This window comes from Sciurus vulgaris, assembly GCF_902686455.1.
Source record: "Sciurus vulgaris genome assembly, chromosome: 19".
NCBI classification, from domain to species: domain Eukaryota; kingdom Metazoa; phylum Chordata; class Mammalia; order Rodentia; family Sciuridae; genus Sciurus; species Sciurus vulgaris.
Genome location: NC_136480.1, coordinates 29,996,576 through 30,020,474, shown reverse-complemented (window position 1 = coordinate 30,020,474; position 23,899 = coordinate 29,996,576). Strand labels below are relative to the sequence as shown.

Genomic DNA, 23,899 nt, shown 5'->3' with positions numbered 1-23,899 from the left:
ATGTGAGGCAGCACTGATATCTCAGTTAACAGGGGATCGACACTTCTCAGAAACTTGGCAACAAGTCTACATTCAGTGAAGGAGGACTTACAAGAGTCAGACGGAAAAAGCAGAGAGCAGCCCATGGCTGAGCTGTAGAACACTCTGGTGCCCTTGGTCATGGAGGTGTGGGTGCAAGTCAAGCAGCATGCAGGCATAGACGGGAACAGGGAACAATTCAATGTTATGTCACAGTCTTAAGAAAGTGCTTCATGCCTATGATTTGTGGCCTTGGGTTCTGAATCCAGGGGTCTGGGAGACGTGTGACTTTAAAATAATGAAGTCAGATACATTCTGCTGATCGGAGCAAAAGGGGGTCTGGCGAGGGTTGTGTACACAGTCTCAAACTCCTCCTCCCAGACGGGCTCCTTAGATCCTGTTAAAGAGCTGCTTTCAGACTTCACTAGCTGCTGCTGGCATGAAGGCCCTCTGCTGTACTGGAACATTTTAGTGTCATGTACAGATGTGAAAAACTGGTCCCTTAGTGGACTTGGTATGTCCTCTGCACATTGGGCTCAATTCAGAACCCAAAGCAGCAATATTTTGTGGCAAGTCATTTTGCCATCTGCTTTTATTCAAATATTTATCCTCTCTATTCTGAGAGAAGAAAAGCTCCAGAGACTGCTTGGAAAGGGACAGCTTCATCTCCAAGTGGGTGTCCTTTCACTTGTTTCCACAGACCACCATATGACACAGCTGAGCACAGAGCAAGTTTGTTTTAATTAATAAGCACGCCTGTCAACCCGGCCTTCTTCTTTTGCCTTCTTGGAAAATTTCTATGTGTCACTTAACCACCCTTCCTCACAACCACTACCTCAAGACATCAGCATTTAGGTATACTGTTATCCGCAGTTTTCAATTCTCAGATTCGTTATATGAATATTTGCAGCCTACAGAATGCAGATAGCTTTTAGGAAATGTGGTATGAGAGACACATGATGCCAGCAGATAACACACCCCATCATCTGGTTCTTATTCCCTCCTTTTTTATTTGAGTTAATTTCTGGTTCATAGATTTTTATTGTGACATGCTTTAAAGTCTTCCCATATTCTCTTTATATATTTTATGGTTATTATGCCTTTAAATTGGGATTATGTGCAGCAGTTTATGTTTAAACTACATTATGTATTGATATTAAATTTACTTAAATTCCATATAAAAATCAACATCTTTGCACGTCTTCTTAAAGTCATTATTGATTTTACAGCTACTTTATATTGTACACTAATTAACAGGTTTATGAGAGCCTTGCCTTTGTCTTTGAAATCCTATAGCAAAATTGTGTTATGTATCATCATTACAGTGTAAGAGAATTCATATTTGTGTGTATTTGTTCTTTTATCAGAAAATTTTGAGATTTCAAATGATTTATTTGTGAAGATTTATTTACATTCAATAAAAAGGATTCTCTATAAAATTTCTCATAGAAGTCTAGAAGTCAGAAACTTTTTTAGCATTTATGTATCTTGATATGCTTTCTTTTTCTTTACTATTGAAAAATACTGGTTTTGGATACAGTATTTATGGATGTTAGATTTTTTCTTTTTCTTTTTTTTCATTCAGTGGATTATATATTCCAATTCTTTTCTGGAAGTCTTCCAGTAAAAAAATCAACTAATAATTATATAGATGTCCTTGTAAGTGATACATCTGTTATCTTTTGATCCTCTCAAAATTTGTATGTGAATTTTGAAACTTTGATTATATGTGCTTTATTTTCAAAGTTTTTGTGCTTATCCTTGCTTCTTACTGTTTGATAGCTTTCCTTCCTCACATTTTAAATTTCTCTGACCTCATTTCTTAAGGAATATTATGTACATAATTTCTGCTGATTTCTATTAGCAACATTTTTCTCTCAGTTTTATTTACTTTAATTACTTTTAATTTATATTTTTAATTTCTATTAATTGAAAAAAATTTTACAGACTGCATTTTGATTCATTGTACACAAATATGTTACATCTTTTTTTGTTTGTGCACAATGTAGATTTATACCATTCATATCATATCTGTGCATAGAGTTGTGATGTCTGTCTCATTCCACCATTTTTATACCCCTCACTCTCATTTCCTTCTGCATAAATAATGTTCCTCCATTCTTCTCTCACCCCCCACCTCCCCACCCCCATTATATATCATAATCCCTTATCAGGGAAAACATTCAGCCTTTGGTTTTTTGGTATTGGCTTATGTCACTTAGCATGATATTCCCCAATTCCATCCATTTATCTACAAATGCCATAATATTATTCTTCTTTATGGCTGAATAATATTCCATTGTCTATATATATTGCAGTTTCTTTATCCATTCATCTATTGAAGGGCATCTAGGTTATTTTGACAATCAAAATATTGGGAATTAAGCTGCTGTAAATATTGATGTAGCTGTGTTACTGTAGTATGCTCATTTGAAATCCTTTGGGTATAAACCAAGGAAGGGGATAAGTGGATCAAAAGGTAGGTCCATTCCAATTTGAAACTCCATCAGCAAGGCAAGCACACTACCAACTGAGCTACATACCTAGCCTATTATTTGTATTTTTGATAGTAGCCATTCTAATTGAAGTAAGATGAAATTGTAGACTTGCTTTAATTTTCATTTACTTTAGTTCTTGAATAACACTTTGAATATAACAAAAATGGTTATTTAGTCTTCTTTTGTAAATTCATAACTTTCACATTCTTATTATCTTTTCCTCATTGTTTTATATTGTTGCTTTGATTGACCCAAGTTTCCCTTTCTTCTTTGTGTGCTCTTATTTCCACTGAGATTTTTCTACTTAAAAACAAGCTTACAGTACATGCTTATAGTTATTCTGAAAATATTTGGAAATTACTATATAAATAAACAATAGGTCATAAAAAAATACATGTGCCTGTAATTCCAGATAAGTAGAAGTCTGAGGCAGAATGACTGCAAGTTTCTTGCTGAAATCCTGTCTCAAATGTAAACAATCTAGAAAAGGCCTGGGGGAACTGTGGTTGGAGCTCAGTGCTAGAGCAGTTTCCTGCCATGTGTGATCTTGTGGTTTTATTCTCAGCACCCCATAAAATCTAAGAAGAAAAATTTTGAAAAAGGTAAGAGGGACTGGTGGAGTAATTCAGTGGAAAACTGCCCCGTATTCAATCCCCATAAAAGAAGAGGGGAAAAATAAGGTAAGAAGTCAATTGTTACATCACCTGACTCGTGAAATCTGAACAAGTTGAATTTAGGAGCTGTGATTTGAGAGATATGAGAGGTAATGTCAATCAAAGTTTTCATTTTATTTTACTTTTTTGTGGTGCTGGGGATTGAACCCAGGGCCTATGGTTGCAAGGCAAGCACTCTACCAACTGAGCTATATCCCCAGCCCTCCATTTTTTATTATAATGGACAAAAGTCAAGTGTCTGTACAACATGGTGGGTGTAGTTTATTATATTATTCTTTTTATTTTGTATTGGGAATTGAGCCCAGTGGACTTTACCACTGGTTAATACCATCAGCTCTTTTTCTGTTTTGTTTTTTAGTTAGCGTCTTGCTAAATTGCTGAGGTTGGTCTTGAATAGGCACCCCTTCTGTCTCAGCCTCCTGAGTCACTGGGATTACAAATGTGTGCCTGCCACAGTGCCTGGATAATATATTGTATTCCTTTTTTTTTTAAGGATTTACAAATATTTTATTGGTGGTTTTACTTAATACTGAATGCAGAGAAATCAAATAAATCAGCACTTAAAAGGAAGCATTAATCTTTAAAGAAGTGTAAAATATTTACATATATTGACTAGTTTTGTATGTCAGCAATTACAAAAAAATGTAAGACTTTAATTCTCAATATACTTTGAATTCGAGATTTTTTTTTTGCTGTAGTTATACCAAGCATGATTAATTTTCTTTGTATCTAACCTAAAAGCAAGACTTTGCAAGATGATCCTGAAACAAAACAGTAAATCAGAACTTTTAAAGCAACTTTTTAGGGGAGGATAAAGGCACACAAAAGAAAAAAGTTTCAATATCAGATATATAAATGCAATGGAGGAAATATCAAGGAGCAAAAAAAATCACAAGTACCAATTTTACTTTCTGATTTCTAATTCTCGCAATAATTCAAAAACAGTAACTTAATGCTGTTCTAGAAAATAAAACCATTAATTCTTTCACTACAATTTTCAGACTTTACTCAATGAACAATTAAACATTCATATTTTTTTGTATTAACAGAAGAAATGACTTATACTTATAGAAACATTAACAAAAGAGGTCTTCAAACACACTGCTGAAAGCCACAATATAATTTGTGGGCCACATTGCAATGTACACAATGTTATGAGTGGTAAAGAGCTTATGACAGTACAGTATGGCTCAGGGCTGTTGACTGAGTACTCCACCTGTTCCTTTGTGGATAGGACTGCAATGACAACTCTGCTTGCTCCAATTTCCATCCTACTTTTTCTCTCATCTGTGCCAACATTTGTTGCTACGTGTATTCTTGGTAATTCCCATTCTGAGAGGAGTATGGGGGAATCTCAGTATGGATTTATTTTGCATTTCTCTAAATACTAGAGTTATTGGCCATTTTTTTTATATATTTGATGATCCTTCCTTTCTTCTTTTGAGAAGTATATGTTAAGATCTTTTACCCATATATTTATTAGGTTTTTTGGGTTTTTTAATCTATTGATTCATTACAATCTTGGATTTGCTTTACTGTTCCCTTTCTGATGTGTTCACATTGATAATAACTTCTTTTTTGCAAAGTATATTCACAAGAGTGTAGCAAGTAAAATAATTTATTGCTTTGATTTATTTCAGTGATGCATTCTCATCAAACCCAAGAATTTCCATCAGAACTGGGAATTAAATGTTCATTCCATCAGGTGATAAAGGGAAGGTATGGAAACTGTGGCATTGAGAATGTATTCTAAAAGAAAGAATAGAAATGTGTGGAGGAGAGTAATGTTTAGGACAATTGTCATGGTGAATATAATAGTTGTGAGATAGCTACAAAATAAAGGTTTTTTATTTATCACAAATCAATATCAAGAATATATGAAGTCTCAGAAAACACCTCAATTTTGATAATCAGTTTTGAGGAAGGTTTTGAGTGTCTTGAAAATTTATCTCCATTGAATTTTTGATAACATAACATTGTGAAATGATGAGGATGTGGGGAACATGGTACACTCATACATTGCCAGTGGGGCTGCAAATTAGTGCAGCCACTCTGGAAAGCAGTGTGGAGATTCTGTAGAAAACTTGGATGGAACCACCATTTGACTCAGCTATCCAACTCCTTGGCCTATACCCAAAGGACTTAAAATCAGCATATTATAGAGATGCAGCCACATCAGTGTTCATAGCTGCTCAATTCACAATAGCCAGATTGTGGAACTCACCTAGATGTCCTCCAATTGATGAATGGATAAAGAAACTGTGGTATATAAATACAATGGAATATTACACAGCCATAAAGAATAATAAAATTATGGCATTACAGGCAAATGGATAAAATTGGAGAATATCATGCTAAGTAAGATAAGCCAATCTCAAAAATCCAAAGGACAAATAATCTCCCTGAACAGTGTTTGATGACACATAGTGGGGGGTGGGAAGGAGGTAAGAATGGAGGAAAGAGGAACTTTATAGAAGGAAAAGAGGGGTGGGAGAGGTGGGGGGAAGGGAAAAATTATGGAATGAATCAAACAATATTTTCCTGTGTAAAAGTATGACTACACAGATGGTATGCTTTTACTTCATGTAGAGAAACAGTATGTATCCCATTTGTGTACAATAAAAATAAATTTAAAAAAATAAATAAATAAAAATAAAAAATAAAAAAGTGAAATAAAATTTGGAAAATATGAAATAAAATCTATTGCATGCCTCAGTTCATAACAATGAACATTTGAAATGTAGAATTTTTTTAAAGTTTTACTCAAATATTTTTGTAGACAATAGATTTAGCAATATAAACCTATATTACTAAATTAAAATAAATTACTAAATATGATCAGGTTTTTTTTTTAACATAATGGAGCATTTGTTGTTCTACATTCAACAAACAGTCCTTCCTTGTGTCCAAATGTAACATTTTAATGAATGTAGGAAGATATGTACTTATACCATATTACTTGGTAAACAATCAGATATAGCTATTTGGTGATAATTCTACATTTATCATAAAACTTTCAAGACCTTTTAGCTAGTTCAGTACCCTAAATAAATGAGTGCATTTTTATTTGTGAAAAATATAAGAAATGCAGTGAAACTCACAAATATTTAACATTTTTTAAATTCTAGAAAATGTCATTGTGATCATTTTACAAAGAAGCTTTACAAAGGCAACAGATGCAAACAAGTATCTCATCAGTGCTCAAAATTTATCATTCCAAGCATCCATATTCAAGGAAAGGATTGCAAATATCAACAATGTGGAAAAACTTTAAATAAAATCACAAGAATTAATCAGTGAAAGAAAATTTATGTGGGAAAAATGCCATACAGATTTAAGAAATGTGTTCAAGCATTTAAGGACTTCTCAACCCTTTATCACAGTAGTGATAAATCCTACAGATGTGAAGATTGTGGTGAAGGTTTTAATCAAAGGTCATGCCTTACTCAACACAAGAAGAATCATGCTGGAGAGAAGCCCTATACTTGTAAAGAATGTGGAAAGGCATTTATTTCCACCTCAAAACTTACTTGGCATCAGAAGACTCATAGTGATGAGAGACCATACAAATGTATAGAATGTGAAAAAGATTTTAAATACACCTCAGGCCTTACTCAACACCAGAGGATTCATACTGGAGAGAAACCCTACAAATGTACAGAATGTGGGAAAGCATTTACACAAATTTCAAGCTTCACTGAACACCAGAGTGTTCATAGTGATGAGAGACCATATGAATGTAAGGAATGTGGCAAAGGCTTTAAGTGTAGTAGAGTCCTTATTGTACACCAGAAGATTCATAGTGATGAGAGACCATATGAATGTAAGGAATGTGGCAAAAGCTTTAAGTATAATGGAACCCTTATTCGACACCAGAATATTAATACTGGAGAGAAACTGTACAAATGTACAGAATGTGGGAAAGCATTTATTCACTTTTCAGACTTGACTTGACACTACAGAATTCATATAGATGAGAGACCATATGAATGTAAGGAATGTGGCAAAGGCTTTAAGTTTACTGGAGGAATTATTAGACACCAGAGGATTCATAGGGAAGAAACCATACAAATGTAATGAATGAGGCAAATATTTGAAATTCATCTCAACTGTTACTCAACAGCAGACTATTCATACTGGAGGGAAGCCATATAAATGCAATTAATGTGGAAAAGCATTTATTCAGAGCTCACATCTTATTCAACACCACAGGATTCTTAATGATGGATGTAAAGAGTGTTGCAAAGGCTTTAAGGACTGCCCAACCCTTGTTAAACATCACAAGGTTTATAATGATGAGAGATCATAGAAATGTATGGACTGTAGCAAAGATTTTCAATGCAACCCTTTCTTACTGCCAGAGATTTCATATTGGAGAAAATTCCTATGATTGCAAAGAATGAGGCAAAGCTCTTAATAGGAGTTCATTATTGAATTTAACTTGACTTGGTTTCTCCTTTGATTGACTTTTTCTGTAGTGTAGTTTCTCCCTTTGCTAATTCATTGTTTTTCATTTCCTCCTTGTGGAATATTTTTCTTACAATGTTCGGTAGTTCATGCTTTCAATTTGTAAATTCTTTTAACTTTTGTTTATCATGGAAGGATTTTATTTCATCATCAAATCTGAATGTTAATTTTGCTGGGTATAAGATTCTTGGTTGGCTTCCATGTTATTTTAGAGTTTGAAATATGTTGTTCCAGAACCTCCAAGTATTTAGTGTCTGGAATGAGAAATCTGCTGTTTATATTGGATTCCCTGTATATGTAATCTGATGGTTTTCTGTCACAGACATTAAAATTCCATCTTTATTTTGTATGCTAGACTATTTCTTTATAACGTGCCTCAGTGTGGGTCTGGGGTAATTTTATACATTTGCTGTCCTATAAGCCTTTTGTAATTGGTTTTCCATTTCATTCTTCAGGTTTTGGAAATTTTCTGACATTATTTCATTGAGCAGATTTTTCATTCATTTGGTTTGTAACTCTGTGTCTTTCTCAATCCAAATAATTCTTAAATTTGGCCTTTTCATACTATCTCAATTCTTGGAGGTTCTGTTCATGATTTCTTTCAATCTTCTCTTTGTAGTGAAATTTATTTTCAAGATGAAATATTTTCTCTTCATTATCTGAGGTTGGGGAAAAAGGTACATTCATACATTGCTGGTGGGGTTGCAAATTAGTGCAATCACTCTGGAAAGCAGTGTGGAGATTCCTCATAAAGCTTGGAATGGAACCACCATTTGACCCAGCTATCCCACTCCTTGGCTATACCCAAAGGACTTCAAATCAGCATACTACCGAGACACAGCCACATCAGTGTTCATAGCTGCTCAATTCACAATAGCCAGATTGTGGAGCCAAACTAGATGTCCTTCAATTGATGAATGAATAAAGAAAATGTGATATATATATATATATACACACAAACAATGGAATATTACACAGCCATAAGGAATGATAAAATTATGACATTTCCAGGCAAATGGATGAAATTGGAGAATATTATTTGAAGCAAGATAAGCCAATCTCAATAAACCAAAGGATGAATGATCTCACTGATAAGCGGATGATGAACATAATGGGAGGTGGGAAGGGTTAGTGTTAGGTTTAGGGTTAGGGTTACGGAGGGTGGCAAGAATTGAGAAAGGAAGGACTGCATAGAGGGAAAAGAGGGGTGGGAGAGGTGGGGGGAAGGGAAAACAACAGAATGAATCAAATAATATTTATCTTATGTAAATTTGTGATTACAAAAATGGTATGCCTTTAATCCATGTACAGAGAAACAATATGTATCCCATTTGTTTACAATAAAAAAATTATAGAAATCTTAAACAAAATATTCCTTCTTAAAATATTAACAGTTTTGTTACAATAGACAAAGGTGATGTGTTCAATTATCATCTACAACATAAATATTAGGTTTGCAATAAGGTCTACAATTTCTAATGGTGGATGGAGAACAGGAGAGGGTGTAGGATGTGATATTAATGAGGTAGGAGTTGAAATTATAGAGATGATTGATCATAGAAAGTGTGAAAGAAGAAACAAAAGAAGTTGGTTGTTAGCAGAAGAAAAGAGAAAGAGACTCCAAGGAAGCAAATAAATAAAAGGAAGGTAGAGTGAATAAAATAGGAAAAAGAGAAACATGAAAAAAATAAAACATTATACAACCAAAGTGTAATACGCCACTCAAATTCCAGTCCTGATGCATAAAAAGTAGTTTATTTCACAAATGTTGGGGTTGTGAGAGCAGGCAATGAAAAAAAAAATAGGGGTTAAAAAGGAGCCTTGAAGAAAGAATGAACAGTTATTTCCACTGGAAATTAATATCTTCTGTTTCCCTTCTCATCTAGTAAGTGTGGATTTCTGGAGTTTGTTGGTAACTTCATCCTAGGATGGTAAAAGTTACTACGGTGGGAATACTAGACTTGGAAGTCAGACTCCTGGAGATGGGGTATAGCAATTGCCTGTCCTACTGGAAGATTTCACCCAAGGACTCTTCTTTGGGGTCCACTCATGTGATGCAGGACCCTGGTCTTAACCTTTTACCTCACTTGTGGGCTCCACAGTTCCTGTTCTCTAATTTACTCTCTAAATTTTATCTCTCCTGCCTCCACCCTTTTGACTTACTAATCAGGAACTTCTCTCCCTAGACGTCCTGGGGGCTAAGTGCTGGGATCTGGGTGCCTGTCCAGGAAAATTTTTCTGTCTTAGGCAGATCAAGACCAGGTATTGAGAGCTGTGGACCAGTCATGTAGCTGCAAGTGCTGGGCCATGTTAATGGCTAGGGGGTGATTGGGAGCCTGGGGACTGAGGTGCTGGAGGGCCCTGTTGATTACCAAACCAGTGGGACCAGGAAATCAGTGGATGCTCTATGAGGGAAGAAGCTGTGGAGCAGGTTCACGTCAGGTCCCAGGAAGTGTTCCCACATTGTCTGAAATCCCATTGGTGCTGGGCAGGTTGGTTGGCTGAGCTGGAATCAAGATGCCCTGATACCCTCTTCCAACCTACTGACCCCTTGCAAGGCTCTCTCCTGCTTCTGTGACAAGATGGTGGCTATTGGCACACCTAACAGAGATATATCAGATATAACATTGCCTCCAGGGACCTTGGTAATATTATATCAGATCCTGTTATCCATAGATGGAAGCATCCACATTCTGTGAAGTCACTGGAATTACAGGTATACACCCCACACCTATTTTGTTTCTTTTAAAATTTTTTCTCAGACTTAATTAAAAAAAATTTTTTTTGTATTTAGCTTGGTATGTAGGTCATTGTAGAGCCATTGCCTAGCCTGTGCATAGCCCTTGGTTTCAGTCCCATCATCACAAAGAACAAATCAATAAATGCAATGTAAGATAAAAAAATAATCATTGATGTGACTACATCACTGTAGTATGCTGATTTTAAGTCCTTTTGATATAAACTGAGGAACTGAATAATTGAGTCAATTGGTAGTTCCATTGCAAGTGTTCTGAGGAATATCCAAATTGATTTCCATAGTGCTTACACCAATTTGTATTCCTACCAACAAATGTATGAGTGTACCTTTTCCCCCTCATCCTCACCAATATTTATTGTTGCTTGTATTCTTGATAATTGCAATTCTGATTCAAATGAGATTAAATCTTAGAGTAATTTTGATTTGCATTTCTCTACTTGCTAAGAGATGATGAACATTTTTTCATATACATGTTGGTCAACTGTATTTCTTATTCTGTGAATTGTCTATTCAGTTCCTTAGCTATCATATTAACTGAGTTTATTTTTTGTGTTAAATTTTTTGAGTGATACAGCCACATCAATGTTTATAGCAGATCACCTCACAATAGCTACACTATGTAAATATGCTTGGTGACGTTCTACACATGAATAAAGAAAATGTTGTGTGTGTCAAGGAATATTACATAGCATTAAGGAAAAATGAAATTATGGCATTTGCTGGCAAATAGATGAGGTTGGAGAATATCAAGCTAAACATAATACGTCAAACCCAAAAAACCAAAGGTTGAATTTTTGCTTGAACATGCGAATGGTAATTCACTATAAGAGGAGTGTGCTAGGGAAAAACAGTTTCTTTAGATTAGATAGAGGGGACTGTAAAGAGGGGAAGGGGTATGGGGTAGAAACAATAGTAGAGTGTAACAGATTATTACCTCAGAATATGAGAAATTATACTCCATTGTTTTTGACTTATCAAAATACATAAATGCATGATTCTGTCATGCATAACTACTTTGAATAAAAATTTATAATAAATTTTGGATTGACCCATAAAAATAGCACCTATTTATGGTAAGCAGTATGATATTTTCATACATTCATACAGTGTGTAATTGTAAAACCAGAGCCATTAGTACATCTAACACCTTAGGTGTGAGAAAGTGGGTACAGATTGATAAATGTATCCTACATATTCTTATAGGAGTATTGTAGATTCAGGTACCACATGTCAATCTTTAATTTGTTGTGATTTCTTCTTTAGTATGATGTAAGATAAAGTTCTAATTTCTTCTGTATGTGGATATGAAGTTTCACGAGCACCATCTGCTGAGTAGACCATAAAGGGAGTAAAAGGCTCACCTTTCCCATTACAGATTCTTGGCATCTATAATAAAAGTGTGATTGTGTATGTATGGATATATTTCTGGGTGAAATAAATTAAAAGAGTGAGAGTTTGATGGTGTATGTATGGACTTCTTTCTGGGTTTTCCTTCCTATTTCATTTGTCTGTATGTTTACTCTTATTCCAGAATCACAATGTTTTAGTTACTACATGTATGTAATTCCCAGGAAATTTGATGCCTTCTTTGTCCTATAGAAGTCTTCATGGCCTCCTTCTGTAGATTGCTTTGTATAGTATGGATGTTTTAACAATATTGTTTCTCTAAATCCATGAACATAGGATGCCTTTCCAACAATTTGTAACTGATTTAATTTCTCTCAACATAGTAAGATATTTCAGGGTTAATGTCTTCCACTTCCCTTGTTATGTTTATTCCCATGCATTTGATTATAATTCATGCTTAAGTTCTTATTTACTTTTAAAACTTTTGCTCCTGGGAATTGAACACAGGTATGCTTTACCACTGACCTACATCCAGTGTCATGTTATTATTTCTATGTTTATTACAGAATGTATGTATGATGTAAGAGTAAACATTTTAATTTTTAGTGGTAAAAACTGCATTCATATTGTTTTGGAACTATAACTACCAGCCATCCCCAGTATCGTTTACTTTTCAAAATCTAACTATGTCAATCAAGCCAGAATTTCCCATTGCCATTCTTTCTGAGTCTCTAAAACCTGCCACTCTGTTTTCTGATCTTATAAATTAGAAGAATCTAACTCTATTTTTTACATGTGAAATATTACAATATTTTTTTCTTTTGGAGTACATTGAACTTGACACAAGGTCTTGAAGTTTCATGTGTGGTGAACCTATGCCATAATTTCCTTCCTGGTGAAAGTCAAATAATTCCAGGCCAGACTTTGATTATAGATTTATCTACTTGGGACATTGTGTTGTTTTTAACATGGGCAACTGTAAATGATGCAATTATAAGAATAGGAATACAAATACTATTTTCAATCCCTGAATTCATTATTTTTCCTGCACAGCACATGGAAATACAGTTAATGGACCATATATTAATTTATACTGATAAATCTTCACATATTTAATTAGGGAAAAACAGACTACAGAAACTATTGACTTATAATACATGCTGTACATTTTAATGTATATATCAGTATGGGCAAAATTAAGTCATGAAATGTAGATGCACCTCCCAATTATCCCTTCCTGATGTCATGCAGAAATGTAAAATTTGGGGTCAATTCAGAGGTAAATGATTTATTTATCTATTACATGTTTCCAATTCACATGTTTCAAGGTAAAACAATTTATCTAAAATTTATAAAACCATGTATTTATTTAACCTAGAATACACACAGACTACATCATGATTACAAAACTGTTAAGTAGCTCATTAACAGAACTCATCCATCATTAAATAATTATATACTATAAGGATTTCAAAAATTCATAAATCATTTCAGTAGTGATTAACAGCTAAGAACTAATTGTGGATAGCTGCTAACCACCATGATGGGGTTAGGATGATGGACTGGGTCATTGTTTTGCATTATTCTTGAAGAGGAGATGATGCATTCCTAACTGTACATAAACATAAACCCATGAAGAACAGAATGGACTGTGTGGCTCTTTGTTCTGGGGATGCAGTTAAAGACAGAATGGTACTGTAAAGGTGCTGAGACTACCTTTTACACTTGCACAAGGGGGTCACCATGTACCCACTCGAGAGACCCATGAGCCGCATCAAATACACATCACTGAATATTCCCAATGTAGAAAATAAATGCTGAAGAAAATAACTTATGGGTAAAATTGTGTAGGATTCAGTAATAAATATAAGTCCATGCATATTGACCATGGAATTTTTAACAGCAGAGATTGAGAATTGAGCACTGACTGACATGTAGAAGACCCACAGGAAAAGAAGGTACATGGTTTCTGTTGTGGACTTATGTTTGAGCTTTGCCAAGCAGGAGTTTTTCTGCAACTGTGTTTGATCATCTGGGGTAAAATCTGCTGGCAGGTGGCACAAATGGAGAATCCCCTCAACAACCTGTGCAAGTAGATTAGTGATTTACATTTGATGTCATCCCCCAAATACTGAGACAAAAAAAAAATCTGTAGCTATGAGTTTCATGATGAGCAGCATCTCTAGGCAAAATGGAGTCAGGCAACCAATGGTCAGATTTGTGGGCTTGATCCTGTGCTGTAGAAGAAATGTGAAGGTGTGGAAGAGAAGAAGAATGGTGTTGACCGAGATCTGAAGGACAACATCAGAGAAAAATGCATATCTTACTTACGGTATTTTATTGGTCAAGGAATCAAATGGTGAGCAGAAAAGCAAGAAATATTCTTTATCACAGATCTGGACACATCCATCAATCTCAGAATACACACAGCTATTAGGGATTCATATGGAACCTCTTCATTCCTTCTCACACTCCAGAAGGCATCGCCTCACTTTATTGATTAGAGAATAAAAGTTTTTTCCCCATTCCTGGTCTGCCACATTTCATCAGGTTTCCTGTACCTCAAAAATCATATGTAGGGAGATCCAGCATGGTGGACTAGAAGGTTACTACATCTCCCATTGTTCCAGAACCCAGGATTCAAGAAGGGGAGGCAATGAGAGACTCGGACTAACATAGAGCCATGGGGTGAGTCTCTCCCACTGGGTGAGGCTTGGCCCAGGTGGCATCCCAGACAGTGGCAGTTCTTGGAGCAGGGCAGGGCAGCTAGAGTCTTCCCCAAGCAGCCCTGCTCCCTCCTGCAGCAGGCTCCTTCCACAGCCAGCTTCTTGGAACAGGCCGCCCATTGAGAGCATTTCCACACAGAGCCAGCTCCAAGCCCTGAACCCACTGGTGGGCCCTGGTCCCCAGGTGGCTTCTGGGACCAGAGCATGGCAGCCAGAGACTTCCACAAGGAGCCCTGCTGCCTCCCTGCAGGCACCTTCCACAGCCAGCTTCTTGGAGCAGGCCACCCAATGAGAGCCTTTCCGCACAGCAAGCCCCCAACCATGAAACCAGTAGTGAGCTAGGGGCAGCATTCTTCAGAAGCACTACATTATCAAGTTCCTCAAAGACGTCAGGATACTGAAGGCTGCGAGGTGATATACTGGAAATCTACAGGGACACTATAAGCCAAACAGGAAATCTGCAATATCTCAGAATCCCACTGATATCTGAGCAATATGAGAAAACAAGGGAAGAAAAGGTCCCAAACAAACTTGGATACTATATAAATAAAACCCAATGACAGCACAGCAGAAGAAATATCAGAAAGGGAGTTCACAATGTACATAATTAAAACAATCAGGGAAGCAAACAAGGAGATGAAAGAGCAAATGCAGGCATTGAAGGAGGAGATGAGAGAGCAAATGCAGGCATTAAATGATCACACCAATAAACATTTAAAAGAGCAAATGCCGGGAAGAAAGAGATCATTTCAATAAAGAGGTAGAGGTACTGAAAAAAAAAAAATCCTTGAAATGAAGGAAGCAATAAACCAAGTTAAAAACTCCATAGAAAGCATAACCAATAGGAAAGAACACCTGGAACAGAGAATCTCAGACATTGAAGAAAAAATATCTAATCTTGAAAACAAAGTTGACCAAACAGAGAAGATGGTAAGAAATCATGAACAGAATCTCCAAGATTTATAAAATATCATGAAAAGGCCAAATTTAAGAATTATTGGGATTGAGGAAGGCTTAGAGAAACAAACCAAAGGAATGAAGAGACTATTCAATAAAATAATATAAAATTTCCCAAATCTGAACAATGAAATGGAAAATCAGATACAAGAGGCTTATAGGACTCCAAATATACAAAATTACAACAGAACCACACCAAGGCACATTATTATGAAAATACCTAACATACAAAACAAAGACAGAATTTGAAGGCCACAAGAGAAAAGAATCAAATTACATTCACGGGGAAACCAATAAGAATATCAGCAGATTTTTCAATCCAGACCCTAAAAGCTAGAAGGGCCTGGAACAACAATTACAAAGCCCTGAGAGAAAACGGATGCCAACCATGAATCTTATACCCAGCAAAACTTACTTTCAGACTTGACGATGAAATAAAATTTTTCCATATATACAAAAGCTAAAAGAATTTACAAAAAGAAGGCCGGCATTACAAAACATTCTCAGCAAAATATTCCATGAGGAAGAGATAAAAAACAACAATGCAAATCAGCAACGGGAGGAACTAGCCTAAAGAATTAGCCAAATAAAGGAGAAACCAAATCATGGCAAAAACCAAAAATGAGTCAAATGACTGGGAATACAAATCATGTCAAATAATAACCCTGAATGTTAATGGCCTGAACTCATCAATAGAAAGACATAAACTGGCAGATGGGATTAAAAAGAAAAATCCAACAATATGCTGCATGCAAGAGACTCATCTCATAGAAAGAGATACCCACAGACTAAAGGTGAAAGGATGGGAAAAAACATACCATGCACATGGACACAGCAAAGACGCTGGAGTATCCACCCTCATTTCAGATAATGTGGACTTCAAGCCAAAACTAGTCAGAAGGGATAAAGAAGGACATTACATACTGCTTAAGGGAAGCATAAATCAGCAAGACATAATAATCATAAATATCTATGCCCCAAACTTTGGCTCATCCATGTACATCAAACAAATCCTACTCAATTCCAGAAATCAAATAGACCACAACACTATAATACTAGGCGATTTTAAAACACCTCTCTCACCGCTGGATAGATCTTCCATACAAAAATTGAATAAAGAAACCATAGATTTTAATAACACAATCAACAATTTGGACTTAACTGACTTATATAGAATATACCATCCAATGAAGGATGAATACACTTTCTTCTCAGCAGCACATGGATCCTTCTCTAAAATAGACCATATTTATGCCACAAAGTTACTGTTAAAAAATGCAAGACAATAGAGATACTACCTTGTATTCTATCAGATCATAATGGATTGAAATTAGAAATAAATGACAGAATACAAAATGGAAACTTCTCCAATACCTGCAGGTTAAATAATACACTATTACATGATGAATGGATAAAGGAAGACATCCGTAGGGAAATAAAAAAATTCTTAGAAGTAAACGAGAACAAAGACACATCATATCAAAATCTCTGGGACACTATGAAAGCAATACTTAGAGGAAGATTTATTTCATACTGTGCATTTAAAAAAAGAAGTAAAAATCAACAAATAAGCAACTTAACACTACAGTTCAAAGCCCTAGAAAAAGAAGAGCAGACCAACACCAAAAGTAGTAGAAGACAGGAAATAGTTAAAATCAGAGCCGAAATCAACAAAATTGAAACAGGAGAAACAATTGGTAAGAATTAACACAATAAATGGTTCTTTGAAAAAATAAACAAAATTGATAAACCCTTAGCCACACTAACAAAGAGGGAGAAAACTCAAATTACTAAACTTTGGAATGAAGAAGGAAATATCACAACAGACACAAGTGAAATACAAAACATAATTAGAAGCTATTTTGAAAATCTATATTCCAACAAAACAGAAAACCTGGAAGACATCAACAAGTTTCTAGAGACATATGAATTACCTAAATTGAACGAGGAGGACATACACAACTTAAATAAATCAATTTCAAGCAATGAAATAGAAGAAGTCATCAAAAGCCTACCAACAAAGAAAAGTCCGGGACCAGATGGGTTCTCATCTGAGTTCTACACAACCTTTAAAGATGAGCTCATTCCAATACTGCTCAAAGACTTGGCTTTCTAAAACCTTTGGTTGTACCTAGCACACTGATGGTCACTGACAGTAAAGACCGAAGAACTGTAAAGGCCAAATATTAAGCAAGATTCATCATATAACATTTTTCTGTCTTTTATGAAATATGATTGTTGTTCTTTCTAATAAGAGATATTAGGTTGTTAAATGAGTGACATAATAGTCTTAAAAGCTGTTAATACATATCTATGTCAGGAAGTCTTTGTAGATGCTTAATAGTCATCTGCAATTTAATAAATGCCTCTTAAGACAAAGTTGAAAAAAATTAATATGTAGACTGAGTCAGGAATACCACAAATTCTAATCCAGCCTTAACAACTAATTGAGGGACCCAAGCAACTTACTAAAAACCCTGTCTCAAATTAAAATATAAAAAGGGCTGGAAATGTGACTCAGAGGATAAGCATACCTAGGTGTACTCCTTGGTACAAACAATTTATCATGTGTCATAGTAATATTTTCCCATTTTTACCTCATCTTGCAGTTTTCAGAGGCTGTATCTTATTTGATTTTCATTTTTGCATCTTGTGAATGGTCAGATACATATTCAATGCTCTAAAATTTTTGGTAAATTCAAATGGGAGGACTGCATAACAGTAAAAAATTCCAGCCTTCCTGTAATGGTTAATTTAAATTGTCAACTAGATTACATTAAAAGATGAAGATGATTAAGATGATTTGGGCGTGTCCATGAGGGCATGTCTAAGTATGATTAGAATGTGGGATAGTTAACTGAAGAGGAGATGCTCCCTTAGTATGGGAAGAACCACCGAATAGGATGGTAGTTTCGATAGAATAAAAGTTGGAAGAACAAAGAAGCAGATACAGATGCAAGTTTGACTCTTCCTGAATGAGTTCTTGATTGCTGCTTCAGTTGTCCGAGGATATTGGACACTTGCTTCTTCACTCTTCCAAAGTGAACTCTGCCAGTGATTCTCCAGGTAGTTTCCAGAAGACTTGGTCTCAGACTAGGGTAGCACTGTTTCTCCCTCATGTTCTGGGATTTCCCCTTCTTGGACTGCACAGTTACAGGTTCTTCCAGCTCTCCAACCTGCAGATAGCAATTGTGGAATATTCAGTGTGTAAGCCAATCTCTTTTTATACTCATACTTTCTGTTGATTCTGTTTCCGTAGAGATCCCTGATTAATACACTTCCCAACCAATGAGTCTCACTGTAGTAGACAAACCATAGACATGTGATTTCAGAGCTGTCTTCATTCAACTTTATTACCAGAGGAAGTATCTTTATATAATAACTGAGTAAATGTTGATAAATGTGCATTGTTAGGACACATTGTTTTAATTTATGATCTTCCATTTAGTATGAGTGTGAATATGAGCAGTCTATGATGGGAAACTGGTCGACTTATCTATAGAATGGGGACAATCATACTATGTATATCCTAGAGGCATTATATATGACAGAAGATGAATAATACATACCAAATATACATGCTTTAGCATTCTAAATTGATTAAAATTGAAAGCATTCCCTCAAAACACTGGAACAAGAGAGGGATGCCCTCTTTCACCACTTGTAATCAACATCGTCCTGGAAACTCTCTCCAAAGAAATTAAAGAGATAGGAATAGGAAGAGAAAAACTTAAACTATTATCATTTGCCAATGACATAGTTCTATATCTAGAGGATCCAAAAAATTCCACCAGAAAACTTCTAGAATGCAAAAAATGAATTCAGAAATGTAGCAGGATATAAAATAAAAAATCATAAATTTAATTCATTTCTAGTCATAAATGATGAATCTTCTGAAAGAGAAATTCAGAAAACTATCCCATTCACAATAGCCTCAAAAAAATAAAGTGAACTACATGGGAATCGATCTAACAAAAGAGGTGAAAGACCTCTACTATGAGAAGTGTAGAACACTAAAGAAAGAAATTAAAACAATCCTTCAAGATTGTAAGATCTACCATGTTCTTGGATAGGCAGAATTTATATTGTCAAAATGGCAGTACTATCAAAAGTACTATGCAGATTCAATGTGATTTCAATTAAAATGCCAAAAGTAATAATAATTACATGGATTGGGCACCAAAACAGTCATGTAGACCAATGGTACAGAATAGAGAAAACAGAGCCAAATCCACATAAGTACAGTTATCTTATTCTAGACAAAAGCACCAAAAACATACATTGGAGAAAGGTATCCTGTTCAACAAATGGTGCTGGTAAAACTGTAAATAAATATGAAGCAACATAAAATGAAACTACTCTCACCTCTCACCCTGCACAAACAAATTGGATGAAGGACTTAGGAATTAGACCAGAGATGCTGCACCAAACAGAAGAAAAAGTAGGCTCAGATATTCATCATGTTAGCTTAGGACAAGTATTCCTTATCAATTCTCCCAAATTGTAACAAAAAAAAAAAAAAAACAAAAACAAAACAAGAATCAATGTGATTGATTCAAATTAAAAACCTCTTCTCAGCAAAGGAAACAAAAGTGTGAAGAGAGAGCCTACACAGTGAGAGAAACTCTTCACCACACACACTTCAGCTAGTGCACTAATCTCCAGAATCTATAAAGAACTCAAATATCTTCACACAAAAATTATACATAACCCAATCAATAAATGCGTAAGGAACTGAGCAAAAACTTCCCAGAAGAATTTAGACAAGCGAACAATGAATATGAAAAAAATGTTCAACTTCTCCAGTAGAGAAATGCAAACCAGAACTACCCTAAGATTTTATCTCTCTCCAATTACAATGGCTATTATCAAGAATACAAGCCCCACTAAGTTTTGGTGAGGAGGTGGGGAAAAAGGTACACTCATACATTTCTGGTGGGATTGCAAATTGGTGCAACCACTCTGGAAAGCAATATGGAGATTCCTCAGAAAACTTGGAATGAAATCACAATTTTACCCTCCTCTACCACTTCTTGGCCTATACCCAAAGAACTTAAAATCAGCACACTACAGTGATGCAGCTACATCAGTGTTTATAGCACCCCAATTTCCAATAGGTAAGTTATGGAACCAACTTAGTTGAATGGATAAATAAACTGTGGTATCTATACACAAAGGAATATTACTCAGCCATAAGGAAGAATAAAATTATGTCATTTATTGGTAATTGGATGGAGTTGGATAATATCATTTTAAGTGAAATGCCAATCCCCAAAAGCAAAGTCCAATTGTTATCTCTGATATGTGACTGCTGATGCATAATGGGGAAGGACAAGGGAAGAATGGAGGAACTTTGGATTGTGTAGGGGGAAATGAGAAGAGAGGATGGTCAGTGGAAAGGAGAGATGTTGGAATGAGACAAACATCATTACCCTATGTACATATATGATTACATGAATATTGTGACTATTCATCATGTGCAACCAGAGAAATGAATAGTTGTACTCCACTTGTGTACAATGAATCAATATTTTTCCTTCTGTCATGTATAATTAAATAGAGCATACAATAAAAAGATACTCTAAAGTGGAAAAAAGTACTTGTGAGCAGGGTGTGGTGGTACATGCCTCTAATCCCAGTGGCTTGGGAGGCTGAGGCAGGAGGATTGTAAGTTCAGGCCAGTCTCAGCAATTTAGAGAAGCCCTAAGCAACTTAGCAAAACCCTGTCCCTAACACAATATAAAAACTGTTTGGAAGAAGTTAAGCACCCCTGGGTTAAATTCCTGATACACACACACACACACACACACACACACACACACACACACACACAGAAAATATCCATCTCAATTACACCATGTAACCAATAAAGTAAAAATAATGTTGACATATCTGCCAAAATTTATGATAATTCATCAGGACAATTCATGTAACTGAGGAATGCCCTAAAAGATCATAATTGTGTCTGATACCATAAACATTTGTTGATATTTAGACTAACTAGTATTTGGCTTTTGGGGTAGTCCCACATATTTCTCTCTTTTCCTTATGATATAACCTTTCTCCCTGTTGTTTATCCATTTCTGAATTTTGGTGGTGAATGACACTATCAACCAGAGAAAGAAATAAGTGCCTGTGAATCAGTTCTGGTCACCTCAGTTCTGTGTCTTCACCATAAGTGGACATGACCAAATTTAAGAATAATTGGGATTGAGGAAGGTCTAGAGAAACAAGCCAAAGGAATGAACAATTTATTCAATGAAATAATATCAGAAAATTTCCCAAGTCTGAAGAATGAAATGGAAAATCAAGTTCAAGAGGCTTATAGGACTCCAAATACACAAAATTACAACAGACCCACACCAAGGCACATTATAATGAAAATACCTAACATACAAAATAAAGACAGAATTTTAAAGGCTGTGAGAGAAAAGAACCAAATTACATTCAGGGGGAAACCAATACGCATATCAGCAGATTTTTCAATCCAGACCCTAAAAGCTAGAAGGGCCTGGAACAACATTTTTCAAGCCCTGAAAGAAAATGGATGCCAACCAAGAATCTTATACCCAGCAAAACTTACCTTCAAATTTGACGATGAAATAAAATCCTTCCATGATAAACAAAAGCTAAAAGAATTTACAAAAAGAAAGCCAGCATTACAGAACATTCTCAACAAAATATTCCATGAGGAGGAGATGAAAAACAAAGAAGCAAATCAGCAAAGGGAGGAATTATCCTAAAGGAATTGTCAAATAAAGGAGGAAACAAGTTGTGTCAAACAAATAAATAAACAAAATTTTAAAAATGAACCAAATGACCGGGAAACCAAATCATTTCTCTATAATAACCCTGAATGTTAATGGCCTGAATTCATCAATCAAAAGACATAGACTGGCAGACTGGATTAAAAAGAAAGATCCAACAATATGTTGCCTGCAAGAGACTCACCTCATAGAAAAAGATACCCATAGACTAAAGGTGAAAGGATGGGGAAAAACATACCATGCACATGGACTCAGCAAAAAAGCTGGAGTATCCATCCTCATTTCCGATAATGTGGACTTCAAGCCAAAGTTAGTCAGAAGGGATAAAGAAGGTCATTTCATACTGCTTAAGGGAAGCATAAATCAGCAAGATATAACAATCATAAACATCTATGCCCCAAACAGTGGCTCATCTATGTATTTCAAACAAATCCTTCTCAATTTCAGAAACCAAATAGACCACAACACAATAATACTAGGTGATTTTAACACGCCTCTCTCACCACTGGACAGATCTTCCAGACAAAAATTGAACAAAGAAACCATAGATCTCAATAACACAATCAATAATTTAGACTTAACGGACATTTATAGAATATACCATCCAACCAAGAGTGAATACACTTTCTTCTCAGCAGCACATGGATCCTTCTCTAAAATAGACCATATATTATGCCACAAAGCTAATGTTAGCAAATACAAGAAGATAGAGACACTAGCATGTATTCTATCAGATCATAATGGATTGAAGTTAGAAATAAATGAAAGAGTAAAACACAGAAACTATTCCAACATCTGGAGATTAAACAATATGCTATTATATGATGAATGGATAACAGAAGATATTAGGAAGGAAATTAAAAAATTCTTAGAGGTAAATGAGAACAAAGAAACATCATATCAAAATCTCTGGGACACTATGAAAGCAGTACTTAGAGGGAAATTTATTTCATGGAGCACATTTAATAAAAGACGTAAAACTCAACAAATAAACAACCTAACACTACAGCTCAAAGCCCTAGAAAAAGAAGAACAGAACAGCACCAAAAGTAGTAGAAGACAGGAAATAGTTAAACTCAGAGCTGAAATCAATGAAATTGAAACAAAAGAAACAATACAAAAAATTGACAAAATAAATAGTTGGTTCTTCGAAAAAGTAAACAAAATTGATAAACCTTTAGCCACACTAACAAAGAGAAGACGAGAGAAAACCCAAATCACTAAAATTCGGAATGAACAAGGAAATATCACAACAGACAGGATTGAAATACAAAACATAATTAGAAGCTATTTTGAAAATCTATACTCCAACAAAATAGAAAATTTCGAAGACATCAACAGGTTTCTAGAGACATATGAATTGCCTAAACTGAACGAGGAGGACATAAACAATTTAAATAGACCAATTTCAAGTACTGAAATAGAAGAAGTCATCAAAAGCCTACCAACAAAGAAAAGTCCGGGACCAGATGGGTTCTCAGCCGAGTTCTACAAAACCTTTAAAGAAGAGCTCATTCCAATACTTCTCAAAGTATTCCATAAAATAGAAGAGGAGGGAATCCTCCCAAACTCATTCTATGAAGCCAATATCACACTGAAACCTAAACCAGACAGAGACTCATCAAGGAAAGAAAATTTCAGACCAATATCCTTAATGAACATCGACGCAAAAATTCTCAACAAAATT

General features: G+C 35.3%; 1 long non-coding RNA gene across 1 annotated transcript in view; it reads left to right on the top strand.

Annotated features, from left to right (window-relative positions):
• LOC306650417 overlaps positions 1 to 23,899 on the top strand; it is a 42,668-nt gene that overhangs the window by 13,921 nt on the left and 4,848 nt on the right. Inside the window, exon 3 of the long non-coding RNA XR_013760917.1 lies at positions 4,831 to 4,909. This is a non-coding gene — a long non-coding RNA (uncharacterized lncRNA). The remainder of the gene's footprint in view (positions 1 to 4,830; positions 4,910 to 23,899) is intronic.